The sequence below is a fragment of the Pipra filicauda genome, unplaced genomic scaffold (assembly GCF_003945595.2).
Source record: "Pipra filicauda isolate LSUMZ 115617 unplaced genomic scaffold, ASM394559v2 scaffold18_size4552066_pilon, whole genome shotgun sequence".
Lineage (NCBI taxonomy): Eukaryota > Metazoa > Chordata > Aves > Passeriformes > Pipridae > Pipra > Pipra filicauda.
In genome coordinates, this window is record NW_024104298.1 from 1563699 (window position 1) to 1578855 (window position 15157).

Sequence of the window (15157 nt, forward strand, 5' to 3'; positions counted from 1 at the left end):
GCTTTTGCCTTCCAGTTTTTTAAAGCCCTCTTTGCTCCTTCCTTCCCCCCCTCTCCCCCGGCCGGATACCACCAGCTTCCCAGCCGTTCGGTGGGTCCCTCTGTTGCGACAATTTCTTTCCTTTCTTTTTTTTTTTTTTTTTTTAAATTTTATCTTTACCTCGCTGTTTTCGTCTCTCCCTTTTCTCGTAAACCTCGATCTCTTTATGTCTCGCTCTTTTGTGAACTTCAGCGGCAGTTTGCAGGAGGCCGGGGGGAGGAGGGGAAGGAAAAGAGGGGAGGGGGTTACCCCGCCGCTTCTCCCCCCCTTCCATTTCCTCCCTCTTCCCCGAGGCAGCGGGGGCAGGAAAGTGAGCCGGATCTAGGTGTGTGCGTGTCGGGGCGGGCAGCAAGGAGGCTCAGGGAGGTGCCTGCCCGCGCCGGCGACCTGGTCGCGCTGCGGTTGCCCCGCCGCCACGGGAGCACTCGCCGGGAAGGGGGGAGCGGGGGGAGCTGCGCTGGAGCGATTCGACGAGAGGGATCCCCGTCGGAGGAGTTTACCTGTCTAGAAATATTTTACGGTGCTGCGCGCACTAAGGTGGTCCCAGCGCCCGGAGAGGGTTCGCGGTCCCTCTCCGAGGCAGGAGGGCAACTCTGCCGCCTTGCACATCACTCCTTGCGTTCATCACCAGACCGCTCCAAGTGCTAAGTTGGGCTTTTTTTTCCTTTTCTCTTTTTTTTTTTTTAAGCCTGCAAATTAAATTCAGCGCCGCTCTCCTATTTTAGTGTCTGTTATGTTAATTGCACTTAGCGCTGGGGCGCTGCTCGCCAGGGATGCATGAAGGCCTCGGAGATTACCCGCAGGCTCTCTGACTTTTCTGAGGCAGCAGCGAGTGCCGAGGGACTGACAGAGAGTCCGCAAAATCCCGTGTGCTTTCGGGCCGTGCTGCTGCCGGCCAGCACCTCTGAACTCGGGGCCAGTGACTCTCAGCTGGTAGGTCAGGCTGGCAGCAGCTCCCTCTGTGCCTGCAGATCTATTTGCCTAAGGATTTGCATTGCGGGACGACAGGTATTTTTCCTCCCCATGGATGGTAAAAATGCAAAATTAGCGTGACTGTTTCTAGGCAGAGAAGCCACGGTTACGTGATCTCGCTGAACCTGTCGGTTGTGCTTTCTGGAGCAGCAGGGAAACCGGACACCTTTATCAATGACTCCCGGAGCTGTTCTCCTGGGCGTTTGCTGTATTTATCGCCATCTAACCCCTGGCAGTCCGCTAATGCCGTGTCGTGGCCCCTGCCCTGCCCGGGGACGTCCGTGCAGCCGGTTGTGCCCTGCGGTGTTACCCAGCCTCACTGGGAAGGAGTGGGCATGTGTGGCCTTCCCGGGCATGTCCCTTCTACAGCGCCTACTTCATCTATTTGTTATCAGGGGACGGCATGTGGAGTGACTGAGCCTAATAAGTTGTCCACTTGTTCATTTCAGGAGCATTGATTTCTGGTTCCAAGGCACTCTGTTCTAGCACTGGCTACAGCTGCGGGGCATTTCGCAGCTGGTCTTTCGCCTAGACAAATATCAGCGAGAATGTAAGCGTTATTAGCCATATAAATAAATCATTAACGTGCACACAAATGTTATTTTAGAATAACTTCCAGGGAGAAAATATCCCGGCGGGGCAAGGCGGCGAGGCGTGCTGCGGTGGATCGGCCCCGTCGCGGGGCTGCCCGGCAGCGGCGGGCGGGGGTCGGTGCCCCCCGGGCACGGGGCCGGGAGGAGAGGCACGGCTCTCCGGCTCCCGATTGAACATTAACAGGACCGACGCGGCGTGGCACGGCCGCGGGGCCTTGCCTCGCAGACCTTTGTCTGCTCTCCCGAGGCCAGGCGGGGACGGCGGGCTCTTTGCTCCCCAAACGCGACGGCACTAATGAGATTACCGGCCGGCTGGCCGCGGCTGGGGCTGGGGAGCGCCGAGCCAGCGGGGCAGAGCCCGGCCCGGCCCAGCCGCTGCGCCTCGTTAGCGCAGAGCCCGCGGCAGGGACGATGTTTGCTTTTGGCCTCCCGCGAAGGGCCGCCGGCTCCCCCCGTGCCCGGCGGCGGCGAGCGGGGAGCGGCAGCCGCCGCCGCCCGGGCCGCGCTCGCCCTGCCCCGCGGAATCCCGCGGGTGCCAGTAAAGCCCTGCCTGGGAGCCCTGCCAAGGCGGTCTCGCTTTGATATTCCGCGCCACGGCCGCTCCTCCGCTTGCTCCTAATCACGCAAATGTGAGCTTGCCCCGGCACTCTCCGTAATAAACACTAAGCGTGTTTCGCTGGGCTCCCAAAGTAAATACTGTGTCGGAGGAGCAGGGCTGCGCTGGGAAGCTGAAATCTTCCACTTTTTCGCACTTAGCAACCGACTCAGGAGTCGTGTGCGCCCTCCCCGAGCCAGGCTCGGTGTGATTTACTTTCTGGTTGCAATGCAGATATTCACTTGTCAGTTCAAGGGCAGGACAGAAACTGTTGCAAGCGGAGTCTTGTGAACGGAAATATCCCATTTACGAGGTTCTGCTCCACTACCAAAAGCCACCCTCCAGCACCTTTGTTCTTCGTGCAGCTGCTTTTACACGCACACACCCCCCTCTCCCCCCCCCCCAGCCACATCATCATCCGACCCTCCTTCCCACGTCTCACTCCTCAGATGGATTCCTAGTCTTTTCCCGACTGACCCTGGGGGAGGCGGAGGGGGAAAGCAAGGGGGAGGGAGCCCGGGAGAGGTTGATGATGAATGACAAGGCAAATGATAAGAGCCGAAGCGACAGCAAAAGCAAACAGAAGTGGTCTCTCGCAGGGCCCAGCCCCGTCCGCGGCCACGGGACTTGTGCTTATGCCGTGAAGGCAGGGTTGGCCTCCGCAGGCAGCCCGGGCTTCTCCGGGGCGAGATAAACACATTTCGGTCACGTGGCGAGCCTATACGGTGCCATACTCCTATTTGCCTTCCTCCCTCGCTTTTCACAATAACATGCCATCCGCCAGCCAGCTCCGAGGCCAATCTCATCTCCCTGGCGCCCGGCCAGCCCGCCCGGGCCCGGCCGTGCGGGGAAAAGCCGTGGCTCTCGTGAGGACATTACACCCCACCTGGGGCTGGCAGCAGCCCAAGCCAGGGCATGGGCAGGGTCCGACTGCATCCCGCCTTGGGGCTAGAGCGGGAGATGGCTGCACCGGAGCGGGAGCAGGAGCAGGGGCCAGGGCTGGCCGCACGCCCAGGACAGGACTCAGGGAGAGCGCGGTGTTCCCGCAGGGTGGAGTTTCGCCAGGGGACCGCAGGTGCGGGGTGTGTGCGCGTGGCGCCGGCTTCGGGGAACCCCCGCATCTCCGTCAGGGTCGTCTGGGCATGGAACAGGCTTCCAAAGAGGAGGGGGGGATCGGGGCACCCGCGGCGAGACGCCAGCATTGCTTCCTTAAAATGGCTGAAAAGGGTGTCCCCGGGCATCCCCTTCCCAGTAGCAGCAGCGGCGGCGGAGAACCTCGTCGCCTCGAGCACCGCGGCCGCCGGCGGCAGTCCCGGCTGGTTGCGGAAACAATGAGCCACCGCGGGTGCGCCCGGTGCCTCCCCGGTGCCGGGGCCGGCCGGGGGCAGCGCCGCGGGGCCGGGGGTGCGGGCGGCGGGGGAGGAGCTCGGGGGGAGCGGGAGGCTGGAGCCGGCCAAGTGCCCCCCTCTTCCCTCTCCCCCCCGGCGGAACGAGCGTGCCGTTTAATCCCTTTATCCCCGCTCGCTGGTGGCGGTGCGAGCCGCCGGGCCGGGAGCCACCCGCCAGCCGCCGGGGAGGCGACGTGCTGGCTCGGCGCCGCAGATGTCGCCGGGTTGGGAGCAGGGAGCTGATCCCCAGCGGCACCACCTCCACAACAGCGGCAGCCCCCGGGGACCCGGGCACGGCTTGGCCGCGCACCGGGAGGTTCGCGCCCCTCGGAGTCTCCGGGGGCTCCCTGCCGTCGGGCACCGCAGCCGTGCCCCAGCACCCTGCCCGGGGCCCCGCGGCCTCCGTATCCTGTTCGCGGGGCAGGCCTCGCATCTCACCCCGCGGGAGCATGGTCTGCAGCCTCCCCTCTTTCCGGGCCTCCCCAGAGCCCCTGAACGAGCGAGGGGCAGCCCCCGGTGCGGTGCCCAGGTTGCAGCCTGTGCTCCGAAATCCGGCAATTATGCAAATGCCCAGGATGCTCTCCCCTTTGATCTGAACTTCCTCGGAATGATCCCTTCTCATTACGGGATATGAAAATGCCTCTCGGACGTGTAAAGTGAGCTACAGAGCTCCTTTCATCCCCTTTTGTTACCCGCACCGGGCTCGCCTCTCCAGCCCCGCATTCCCCAAGCGCCGGGAAAGGGGACGGAAAGGGGCTCCCGGGGGAGGCGGCGGGACGTGGGAGCAGCCCGGGCCGCCGGTTGTCATGGCGAGGCCAAGCGTCTTCCCAAGTTATGTGCGACTAATGGGTTTGTGCCCCGCTCGGCTCCGGGTTCACCTTTCCCCCCGCTGCTCGGATCCCCGCCGCCCTCCCCGCCCGCGCCTCGGGGAGGCAGCGGCGCCCCCCGCCCCGCCGAGCCCGCGGAGCCTCGTCCCTCTGACTCACTGCCTGCATATCAAACGCCGCGGGGGTTCGGAGCGCAGGCGGAGGGAGGGGTTGAGGACTCCCGCCGACGGGAGTGCAGTCCTCGAGCGACTTTAAACTCCATCTTTTGCTGCGCTCCCTTACCACCTCTTGTTTCAGTTTTGATAACTGAGGCTAACGAGGCACTGAATGTATCAGAGGTTTAGAATGTCTACGCAACCGTGGATATGATTTTCAAGACTCCCGAGAGCCATGGCTGGAATTTTCTGCTATCTTATTTTCTCTCTCTTTTTTTTTTTTTTTCTCCTTTGAAGAGATATTAAGAAAGTTTATGCTGTCTTGGAAACTACTCCTCCAGTGTAAGAAAAACATTCTGACCATTCGCTGGAGGCCATTTTATGAAACCTCAAGGAGGTTAATAGCTTGAATAATTTCAGGAGTACCAGGTGTCTCCTTAATACCTTTTTCTCCTTCTCTGCCATTTATTCAAACAAACCAGGAGCTCTGTAGGCCAAGCACTCCTGCGACAGACAATGGATTCCTACCTATCCGAGGGGCCTGCGCTAAAAAATGGATGGACTCCTTCCCTGCTCTGTTCATGCACGGTGCTGAGAGAAAGCCTGTAATGTATCTGTGAGATTAAGGGATGTACATGGGAGAAGACATAGTATAAGGAGCCTACCCTAAGTACAGAGGTTGCTTTTTTCATTTTGCTGGAATTTGCTATTTTGTCTGGAGAAGCATTGGTAGATGCGGCATGAATGAAATTGTGCTGCTGCGAAACAAAGCTGAGCAAATGGGAGAAGGAGAATTATTTGAACCGTTTCTAAAATGTTGTCATGTTTGCTAACAGCTGCTCAACCCTGGTGTCTAACAAGCTTTGGAAAAGAAGTGTATTAACAAAAAAAAAGGAAAAAGGCAATGCCCCTGGTTGCTTACAATTAAATGATGACAGCTTATAATGCATTCCCTCAAGACCTCCAGTAATATCGAGGCTCAGGGGACTTGAAATACCTAATTCATAGATTTTTTTAAACCAAGAACGGACTGTTATGATCAGCTGGTTTGACCTGCTACATATCATGGGCCAGTGAATTTCAGCCAGACGTTCTTGTATCAGACTCATAAATTCTGCCTGAGCTTTTAACCTGGCATCCAATCTTGCTCTGAAGACTTTTAAGTAACAGGAAAAACCACTGCTTGCCTCAGTTGTTCCAGTGGTTATGTCCCCTCACTGGTTTAAAAAAAAAAAAAAAAAAAAAGCACCTATTTCTGCTCAGAATTCATAGAGCTTCATTTTCCAACATAGGATCTCATTATGCCTTTGTCTGCCACATTAAAGAGATCTTGACTATCAGAAATCTCCCCATAGAGACACTTAGGGCACTTAAAGACTATGATCAAACCAAGTCATAGCCTCCTCTTGGATAAATTAATAGATGGGATTTCTTTAGTCTTTTGCAATAAGATGCGATTCCCAGACTTTGAATCACTATTCTAGCTCTCTTCTGATCCCATATTAACTTGCCAATTCACTTTTAACATGCAAACACCAAAACAGAGCCAGACACAGTATTCCAGTAGCAGTCTCATTCATGTCAGAAGCATTAGTGGCATCATTAAGTTTACTTGTTTAAAACCCTATGCAGATTGCCTTTATAGATAGCCTTAGCAATACTGACTTTATTAAAATCCCATTTAAAAAGTCACCTGTCTTCATGCGAACTAGTGTTGTTCATCAAATTCACAATGCTGAGCACTGCTTGACCAAAATGCAGAGCTGGCTTAGTTTTTCTAGCTGGGGCTTTTTCAGTGCTCCATCAGCCCTACCCTTCAGTAGGGCTTCATATTTTTTTCTTTTGTCTGTAAGAAGCAGCTGCTGCATATTCTCACTGGCACGAGCCCTGGCTGTGCAGTAATAGAGAGGTGCATAGAGAGGAGACAGATCTCCACTACACCATTCCCTCCTTTTCCTCTCTTGCAATGCCAAAGCCCTAGTTAAGTTCCCACAAGACTTAGGGTGGTTCAGTCCTGTCAGTGACAGCGGTGGGGCTCAGTTTTGAGACATTCTTCTCCTGACAGCTCACAGAGAGCTTTTGAGGGCTTCTCCAGCCACATCAAACGGTCTGCTCTCACACCCAAGCCCATTCCCCATTCACCTTCTCATGAATGTCTGCTCCAAAAGATGGACATTAAGCAGGGTAGATACCTGTCTGTCCTGCTAGATACCAGATGAAACATGTCCTCTGATAAAGAAATAGGAATTGTCCTTCCTCTGCCCATCCTGATGATGCCCATCCATTTTTCAGTCTGTCTCAAGGCTGAGATAGCCTTGCTGTGCAGCGTGAAACAGCAGGAATCTCAGAGGACTGAGGTGTCATAGAGGGATTAACTGCACTGCTCTGGTACCTTCCCAATCTCTGATCTTCTCAGGCTACACCAGGAATCACTGCATGCAGTGCAAGCCTGACTCTATTCTGCGTGAGAGGTGGCCTGAGTTGAAGCCAAAGTGCGCTGTCTCCCAAAAGCCTCAGCTGTATGTAGGACTGCATTGTGTTGGGCCTTGTACAGCAAGGATGAAAGTCTGCGATCCAACAATCTCTTTCCATATCATTTGTATTCTCAAAAGCAGAAAATCATATAGGACAGACACATTCTTGGAAATGGATGAGCCTCAGCTTCATACATGAACTCTGTGCTTCCTAGCAGGAGTCATACCTGAGCAACACTCCTTTATTTATTTTCCTCCCAAATAATAGGTCTTTTTTCATAATCCCACTTGGAGATTCATGTTAGTCATGGTCATGCATCAGAACCAAAAGTGCTTTTCCTGCCAAAGCCAATTAGACTGGCACACAGCATCTTCTAGCTCGCTCAGTTCCCCAGGTTTTTCCCGCTGAGATCTCTGCCCTAACAGAGGTTATGGCATATGCTGGAGACCTGGTGAGCTTGGTGGGCCTGCACCACGGACATCTTCCAGTGGGAAAGCAGAAAAGCTGGTCCCCATATAGGAGTGATTCTCCATTTGCACAGAGCTGCTTAAGGGACTTGCACACCACTTATTCTGCTACTGCCTCTGGGGAAGTGATGCTAGAGCATAAAGCTTCTGTAACTACACTTTTTACCCTGGAGTGAACAATGATGAAGTTAACATTATATTAGAGGACCTTGAAGCTGCTACTGCAACACCTGTCGAGGCCCAGCCTGCATAAACCAGCACCAAGACAGGGGCAGCACAGGATCAAGCGTGAAGTTTCTTTTATGCTTATGCCCCACCTCATGTTCTGCACCATGCAGTTGTACAACTGCCCCTTTAAGCCTAAATTATCCACGAGCTTAAGTTACTTTCCCTGTGACACATAACACAGCCTTTATGTCCTACTAGTAGCAGCCCTCCCTTCGTTTATACTTTCCACATGCCCTCGTTTTACTATGAGTCAGACACACTTGCCCTCTCTTCCTATGACTTACACTTTCCTACCTCAGAGGACACATATATCAGCAGACACATCTCATGGCCCAGTTTATGGATATCTTCTCGTACGATGGGCATTACTCCTTTCCAAAACCACTGCTAGATAGCCAGCAGGTTCAAATCAAATTCCCCGTTAGACCTGACCATGAAAAAGCGAGCACAGAGAAGTCACCTTTGTTATAACAAAACACCCTTGAGTTGCACTTAATTCTAGTAAGCAGCACATTATCCTCACTCGCTGTACGAAAATGCAATTTATAATTTTAAAAAGCAATAATCATTCAAACCATCAGACCTGCAGCTTTGAGGCAGGATGGGATTGCTTCTCTTCTGTCTAATTTACCTGCAAGCACACGTCGCCCAGCCGCTCATGACAACTGCACTTCCTTCCTTCCAGGCTGTTGCAGCAAACAGTATTTGGGTCTGAGTGACTGTTTTGGGGTCTGCTCTCCTCCAACCCTCTAAGGGGTTTGTCGTTAGTTTTCATGGAGAGCAGAACGAGGCTGTATGTGGAAAACCAATATTGACATTTCCTTGTTTAAATATCATACATCAGAGGGGGGTCACGGGAGCCAAGGCCACCAGAAAGGGTTCCCCCACAAGCTATTATTTCCTTTTAAAAGCACCAGGGACCCAGCAGTCTCTGCTGGGCCTCACACCCGCCTGTCTGCTCTTCTCTGTGAGCTGGCTGACTGCTGCTGGGTGCCACTTAGCAAATACAGACATTCAGGTCTTTTTCTTTCACCAGTGGATCTCACTCATCCCTGCACAGAGGCCTGGTACTAAATGAACGCAATGTTTAACCCCTCTTTTCAAGGCTCTGCGAAACACACACTCCATCCGCGCTCACCTCAGTCTTTGCTTGCAAAAATCCAGAGCGCTTTCCCATCAAATTTGAAACAAATGGCATTCAAACTTATTTTAAAAATTAATTGAACCAATACATCAACAACTTTCATGTTTTCAGAGCCTGCACAGCCCTCGCCTGGGAAATTAGAACTGCAGGAGGGTAATTTTGCATTTAAATCAATGGAGCTCTCTTTCCCGACAAGGTTGCCTTCACACTTTGTAAAGCCAAGCAGCTCTACCAGGGTTCAGAATAAGGGAGCCCATTAGGTGTCCTGCACCTACGGCACACCTGACCTCCCTGCCAGGAGGGATTCCCGGGAAACAGTGGATTTGTAACCATCACATTAGCACCATTTGGGGCAATGCTGTTGGGGCTGCTTCTATGCCATACACCCCAGTTCCTTTCTCCTCCCTTTCATCTGAGCAACACCTCACCTGCTGTGCCTTATTCCCTGCGTTTTCCCCCCCTTCCCCGTGTGGGAGTGTGTCATGCAGAGAGTGGGCAGGCTCTCAAGGTGATATCAGATGCTGAGCTGGGAAAAAGCATGTTTGGGGACCACTTGGAAAAAGGAGCAGAGAAAGTGACAGAAGACATGCCCTTTCCCAGGAAGGGAATGGCTGCAGGATTTATCTTTCTCTCTAAACCCCCTGAACAGATTTGCTGCCAAAAGAAAGGTAATCCACATTATGTAGAAACGCAATTACATTCACATGAACACACACGTACAAACACACACTGTTCCCTTCCAACTGCAGACTTTGGGAGTGGTGGCCTTAGAAAGCTACAGCAAAGGAGCCCATGACTAAGTCCAGGAGCTCACCTGTCTCCCTGTGCCACTGGCATTGCTCTCGTGGTCATCTACTGCTGTAGATTTTACACTTTTGCTTCCATTTTTTGGGCAGGCAGGAGCAATCTGCCTTCTGTGCCTACAGAGTGCCCAGCACAATAAAGCTGCTGGCAGGTAACAAAATATTTGTGAACCTGGAAAGATAAAATACCACTGAAATTTAGCATATGTTGATCCCCCTGTTTATCTCAATGCCTTAAGCCTTACCCTAGTCCAAAACTTCTGTTTAGATGATAGGAGCAGTACATTAGATGATGCAAGGCAGAGACTACCCTGAAGACCTTACAAATAAAACAGAGTCTAGACAGGCAGCAGAAACAGTTTATAAGAATATGAAGGTATCATTTAAGTGGTCATGTATTGGTCTTTAAGAATTTTCGGTGACAGGACTTTTGAAATTGCTTTTTTGCATCTCAGGAGTGTTCTGAAGGTGGTGAGATGTTAGGAAACAGTGAAAAAGAGAAACACTGTGACTTGACAAACTGTCAAAGATGTAAGCCCAGCTGCAAGAAGGGCTGCAGGCTGGTGGGGAGGAGGTGCCTACAGCCTACTATTGCTGGCAGCAAAGGGCTGGGGTTAGAAGAGGGGCCTGGGGTGCACCTGTGCTCAAACTGAAGGAGCTTTCACACCTTCTGGTGACCCAGCCAACTGCTCCAAGCCATCAGGGTTTGCCCATTCTGCTGTAATGGTGTTCTCCACTGCTTTGTTTCTCAGGCTTAGCCATCACCACATAATGGCACTTCCAAGGAGATTTTAAAATGCCTTTGGGGCAGCGAGGGACAGCAGCAGGAGGACTATCTGAACTACTTTGGCCTGAGACACTGGGACTTAGATCCATCCAGGCGTTAATTCAGTGAACGCCAGACACGATCAGGCTGAAATTGGCATTATGAACAGTTGGAAGCAAATCCACATAGTTTTAAGTACACGCAAACCATTTTCTATGGGGCCTTGGAGTGCTTTACGAGGGCGCTCAAGGGACCAGGTGACTTTTAGCACGGTGAATTTCAGCAGCATAACCAAGGCTTAACACTGTGACCATGGCCCTCCCTGAGGTAGAGAGGACTGCTAAGGCCAAGCCAACAAGTTGGAAAGGATTGCTTTCCTTTTCCATTGCTAATGTCTTGTTTTCCAGCTTCTTTTTATGCATAGTGCTTGAAAAGTGATGTATGTAATCATCATGACACAATCCTGTGTTTTTCTCTCCCTTTTAAAATGCTGGACATACCTAGTCAGAGAACAGCTCTGTGCAGAACCTACAGGGAGATGTGGAGACTCTGGGGCCATTTTTGCCTACTACTCTTCAGGTTGCTCAAAAGTTTCAGTCTCACCTTTAGACAATGAACAATAAGGCCCAGGGCTTAGAAACAGGGGTGGTATGTAATACCTATGCAATACCTTTCCCGTGACAAGGCAGGGACCAATCAACTACACCTAAACCCCATGAGGCTCCTGGGAGATGAGTTCTAGTATTAGTTTGTCACAAACCTTGCCCCAAATACAGAAGGACCTTGTCTCAAGCCAACCTGAAGCAGTTCACACACAGATATCCGCTGTTATCTCTTTCTTGCACTCTTCTTTCAGATGCTTTCTTGTCATGGGAGGGGGTGCTCCCGAGCCCTCACTCACATGTACCTACAGGACTGCCTCCCAACCACAGTTTGAGTTTTCTCCAGACAATTTACTCTGACATCTTCACACACACATACACAGAGGGATCTTTCTGAATGCCACGTGCATGGTCTTTTGCTCTGCTGCTCCCAGGCAGACCAGGGCTCAGCCTGCCCAGACACGTGCCACACCACACCTTGTCCCCATGCTGTGCCCAGAGTCTGCCCCCATCTCCTGCTCCTTCCGCTGTGCCAACACCAGCCGCGTCTGCAACACCAGAGCAAATGCGCTGGTGCAACAAGGGCACATGAATCATTTACCTCCTAGCCAGCCCTCTCTGCTGTGCTCCAGCAGGAGTGGCAAACTGCTCTTGCTCCTGCTTCTTAAGTGGTGCTCAGAGGTACAGGGCAGGTTATAGATTTTTGCCTCTCTCTGACTTTTGAGCTTAGCAGCAATACTTTGTACTCGTCAGGCCTCGCTGTCTGCCAGGCTGCACAGGCAGCTGTTTTGCTGCTGTGCCTCTTCGCTTCCTCTGCCATCCCTGATGCGATGCGTTAAAACGTCCTCCAAGGGCCAAGGGAGGGGGTGGCAGGGGGAGAAGGCAGGCTCTGTGGGACACTGGGGCTGGGAATTGCTCCGGGGTGCTGGTGACAAGCATGAAAGTAGCTGGTCTGCTCTGCAAACGCAGGGCAGCCAGGAGCAGGGGGCACGGGCTGGGAGATGTCACTTGCATGACCTGGGGCCGGGACCACCACTGGGTCAGGGGGCAAACCACCCTGGCTGGCTCCTGTCGGGCTCCCGCAGGGCGGGAGCACAGCTCACGGTGAAGCCAGAACACACTCCCGGCCCCACGCTGCAGGGCCTCGGGCACGTCTCACGGGGATGTCTCTCAGCGAGCTAACCCCGCGGGACACCCAGAGAACCCCTGTCCCAGTGCTGCAGCCCCCGGCCCCAGACCCGAAGGCCCTGCCCGGTCTGGCCCTGCCCGCCTCCCCCAGGGCTACGAAGTGGTGCTGGCCCCGGGCAGCGGGTGTTTCCCGGGCCGTGGAAGGTGGCCTACATCAGCCTGATCCACAACCCCAGGGGTGAAGATCACCCCTGTCCTGGGGAGAGCCTGTAATGTTGTGCCTGGCTGAGGGTAGTGGGGAGCTCCCAAAAATACGAAGTGCGTGCTTGGACTGCATCAAAGGTATTTATTTTGATTGTCCCTTGGCTATAACTTTCATCGTTCGCCTTTGTTTTATAGCTGCTCAAGTTTACTTCCAGAATTAAGACAGATTTTGGGGGGAGGGGGAGGAAAGGGGTAGGAAGCCTTTGTTCTCCGGAGTGTGCTTGTCTTACTTTTGCATCATGTGGCCTGAGCGGCACACACACACACACACACATTCCCCCCCCCGCCCCGACCGTATTTACTCTATCTCGAGTGAGTCCTTTGAAGGAGAGGGCAGAGTTGTCGTTAACCCCCTGCGTGCCTGCTGGGCCCTCCGCCGGCAGAGCCCGCCTGCGGCGGGGACGAAGCGGATCCTAAATCCCAGAACCGCGGGTGTCGCTTTGACGGACGGCATCAGTCCTGTGGTTGTCACCCCCTCCAAAAAGCCCAGAGCGGCCATCCCGTGGCCGGTCTCCGCGCCAGCCGTGAGCACGGGGAGCCGGCGGCGGTGGGCCTGTCGGAGAGAGCCAGGGGATACCCCCTTGATCACTAGCAGGCTGGGCTGCTTAACACGAGGTTGGAGATGCCTACAAACTCGAAACAGCTGCTGGGCTTTGCTCTGGCCTGCCTGCTAAAATACGCCGATCTCCTTTTAATCTGTTTCATATTCACAAATTAAGCACTTAGCCTAGGTAATAAATCATGAGGCAGTTTACGAGGCTAGCAGGAAACAAACAAGTGGAAAGGGAAAACAATCACCTAAAAGTAGATTCAGTATAACTGAAAATATAACTCGGAAATGTAACAAATGTAACTCGGAAAGCCTAGCCCGGGCTCCCCGGGGCGGCGGCAGTGCCCCGCGACCCCGCAGAGCACCGCTGCTGGCCGGGGGGCCGAGCCGGGACCGGTCGAGCACGCACTTGCCCGCGCCGCAAGGCTCCGGTCGCAGCCCCGGCTCCCGCCTTTGTCTCCCCGGGTACTGGCCTCCCGCACCGGCTCCACCTGGGAGAGACTCCCGCGGCAGCCGGCCTGGAAATAATGACTCGGGCTGGCAATAACCTCGTCTCGCACACACGCACACCGGCTCGGCCCCGGCTGGGGCGGGGGGTGAGGAAAGGGATGATGAAAAAAAAAAAAACCAAAGTGCGGGCTCGCCTCACGCCGAGCCGCTCGCAGGAGCCCGAGAAGGATGTGGCACTGCCCGGTGTCACGGGGGAAAGCAACCCCAAGAAGTGCCAGGCGTGCTCCGGAACGCACGTGGCCACTGGGCACGGGGAGGGGGGGTCAGCTGGAAAGTAGCGCCCTGGCTACCGGAGTCGTCCCCTGGTCCTCTTTCCAGGATGGCCGGTGCAGGCGAGCACCGCGGGTGGCGAGGGACACACGCTTTCCCCACCCCCCTGCGGGGCCACTGTCACGCTCTCCCACTCTAAGGGGAGGCGTGGGCAGGACGGGGCTCCGGAGGGCAGGGCTCAGCCCGAACCCCTCAGCTGCTGCGGCGGGAGAGGGGGGCCAGAAGGCGGGCGAGCCTGCAGAAGTGCCTGCCGGGCGCTGGCAGCGGGGGCAGGGGCGCTGCTGCCCGCGGCACAACCTGGGACTCCCCAGCGCCTTCCCCGGAGGCTTTTCCCGGGAGAGCCGCCAGGCACCCCGGCGCACGCAGCCGAAGGCCCCAAGACAAAAGATCCGACGCTAAGACCTCTCCTGGCAAAGTCGCAGCCTGCCGAAAGTATTTCAGCGGAGACTTTTCCCCCTCCCCCGGCGGGGCTCCGCGCCGGGCCGGTGGCGCCGAGCCGTGCTAAGCCGAGCTGAGCCGTGGCAGCAGGGCCACAAGCGGTTGCGGGAGGGGGAGAGAGCACGGGAGGGCGGCAGGGCTGCTGTGTGGGGGACGGTTGGAAACATCCCCCGGGAGAGGTGGCGGCGGGGGAGGAGTGGAGTGGTGATTTAAAGGGACTCCCGCGAAAGGGAGCGACACAGACCTGCGGCCGTCCGCCGAATCCAATCTGCCGAGCTGTGGGTGCGAAGAGACGCTGTCAGGGGCTATTTATCTCTCGCCGGAGCGGCGGCTCCGGTCCCCGCATCGCCCGCCGGTAACAATGGCAGCGGCCGGCGGCTTTCCACGCGCCTGGGCGGCGGAATGGATGGCGGAAGATGCCGCCGCGCTCCGCTCACACGGGCTCGCTCATGCATCCCTCTTGGCCAGAGCCTCTCGCTACTGCTGCTCCGCCGAGAGCTCTGGCCCGCTCCCCCCCCTCCTCCACCCACCCCCCCGCAGCCCGCCCTTCCCCAATTTTCCATTTTCAGGACTTTGGCACGGAGCCAGACATGTCAGGAGGGGATGAAACTTGACACAGAGATCTCAACCCAGAGCGATTTCCTCCTCCCCCCCCCCCCCCCCCCCCCTCCCCCGCCCCCGTCCCCAGCCCTTAAGTTAACTTGAAGATAGTTTGGCCGTATTTCAGTTTGAAAAGAAGGGGAAATTGCAGGTCACTGGTGCATGGTCGGGCCGGGTGCATTTTTTTAATTTAAAACGGTAGACACCGAGGCCTGAAAAGCATCTGCAGCCCGTGCACTTTAACTGCTCCTCCCGGTTAACCCCTGTGTGCCTCGGCCGCCAGCTCCGGCGGCGTCCCCTGCCCGGGGGGACTTCGGACCCGCCCGGGCAGCGAGCCGGGCGC

The 15157-nt window shown here is 55.2% G+C and overlaps 1 protein-coding gene across 1 annotated transcript in view; it reads right to left on the reverse strand.

Annotated features, from left to right (window-relative positions):
* The window catches only part of BCOR (BCL6 corepressor), an 83229-nt gene extending 68607 nt beyond the window's left edge, over window positions 1–14622 (reverse strand). The window contains exon 1 of the mRNA XM_039380194.1: window positions 14459–14622. The gene's annotated coding sequence lies outside the window, so the exon portion shown is untranslated. The remainder of the gene's footprint in view (window positions 1–14458) is intronic.
* Window positions 14623–15157: the final 535 nt, after the last annotated feature.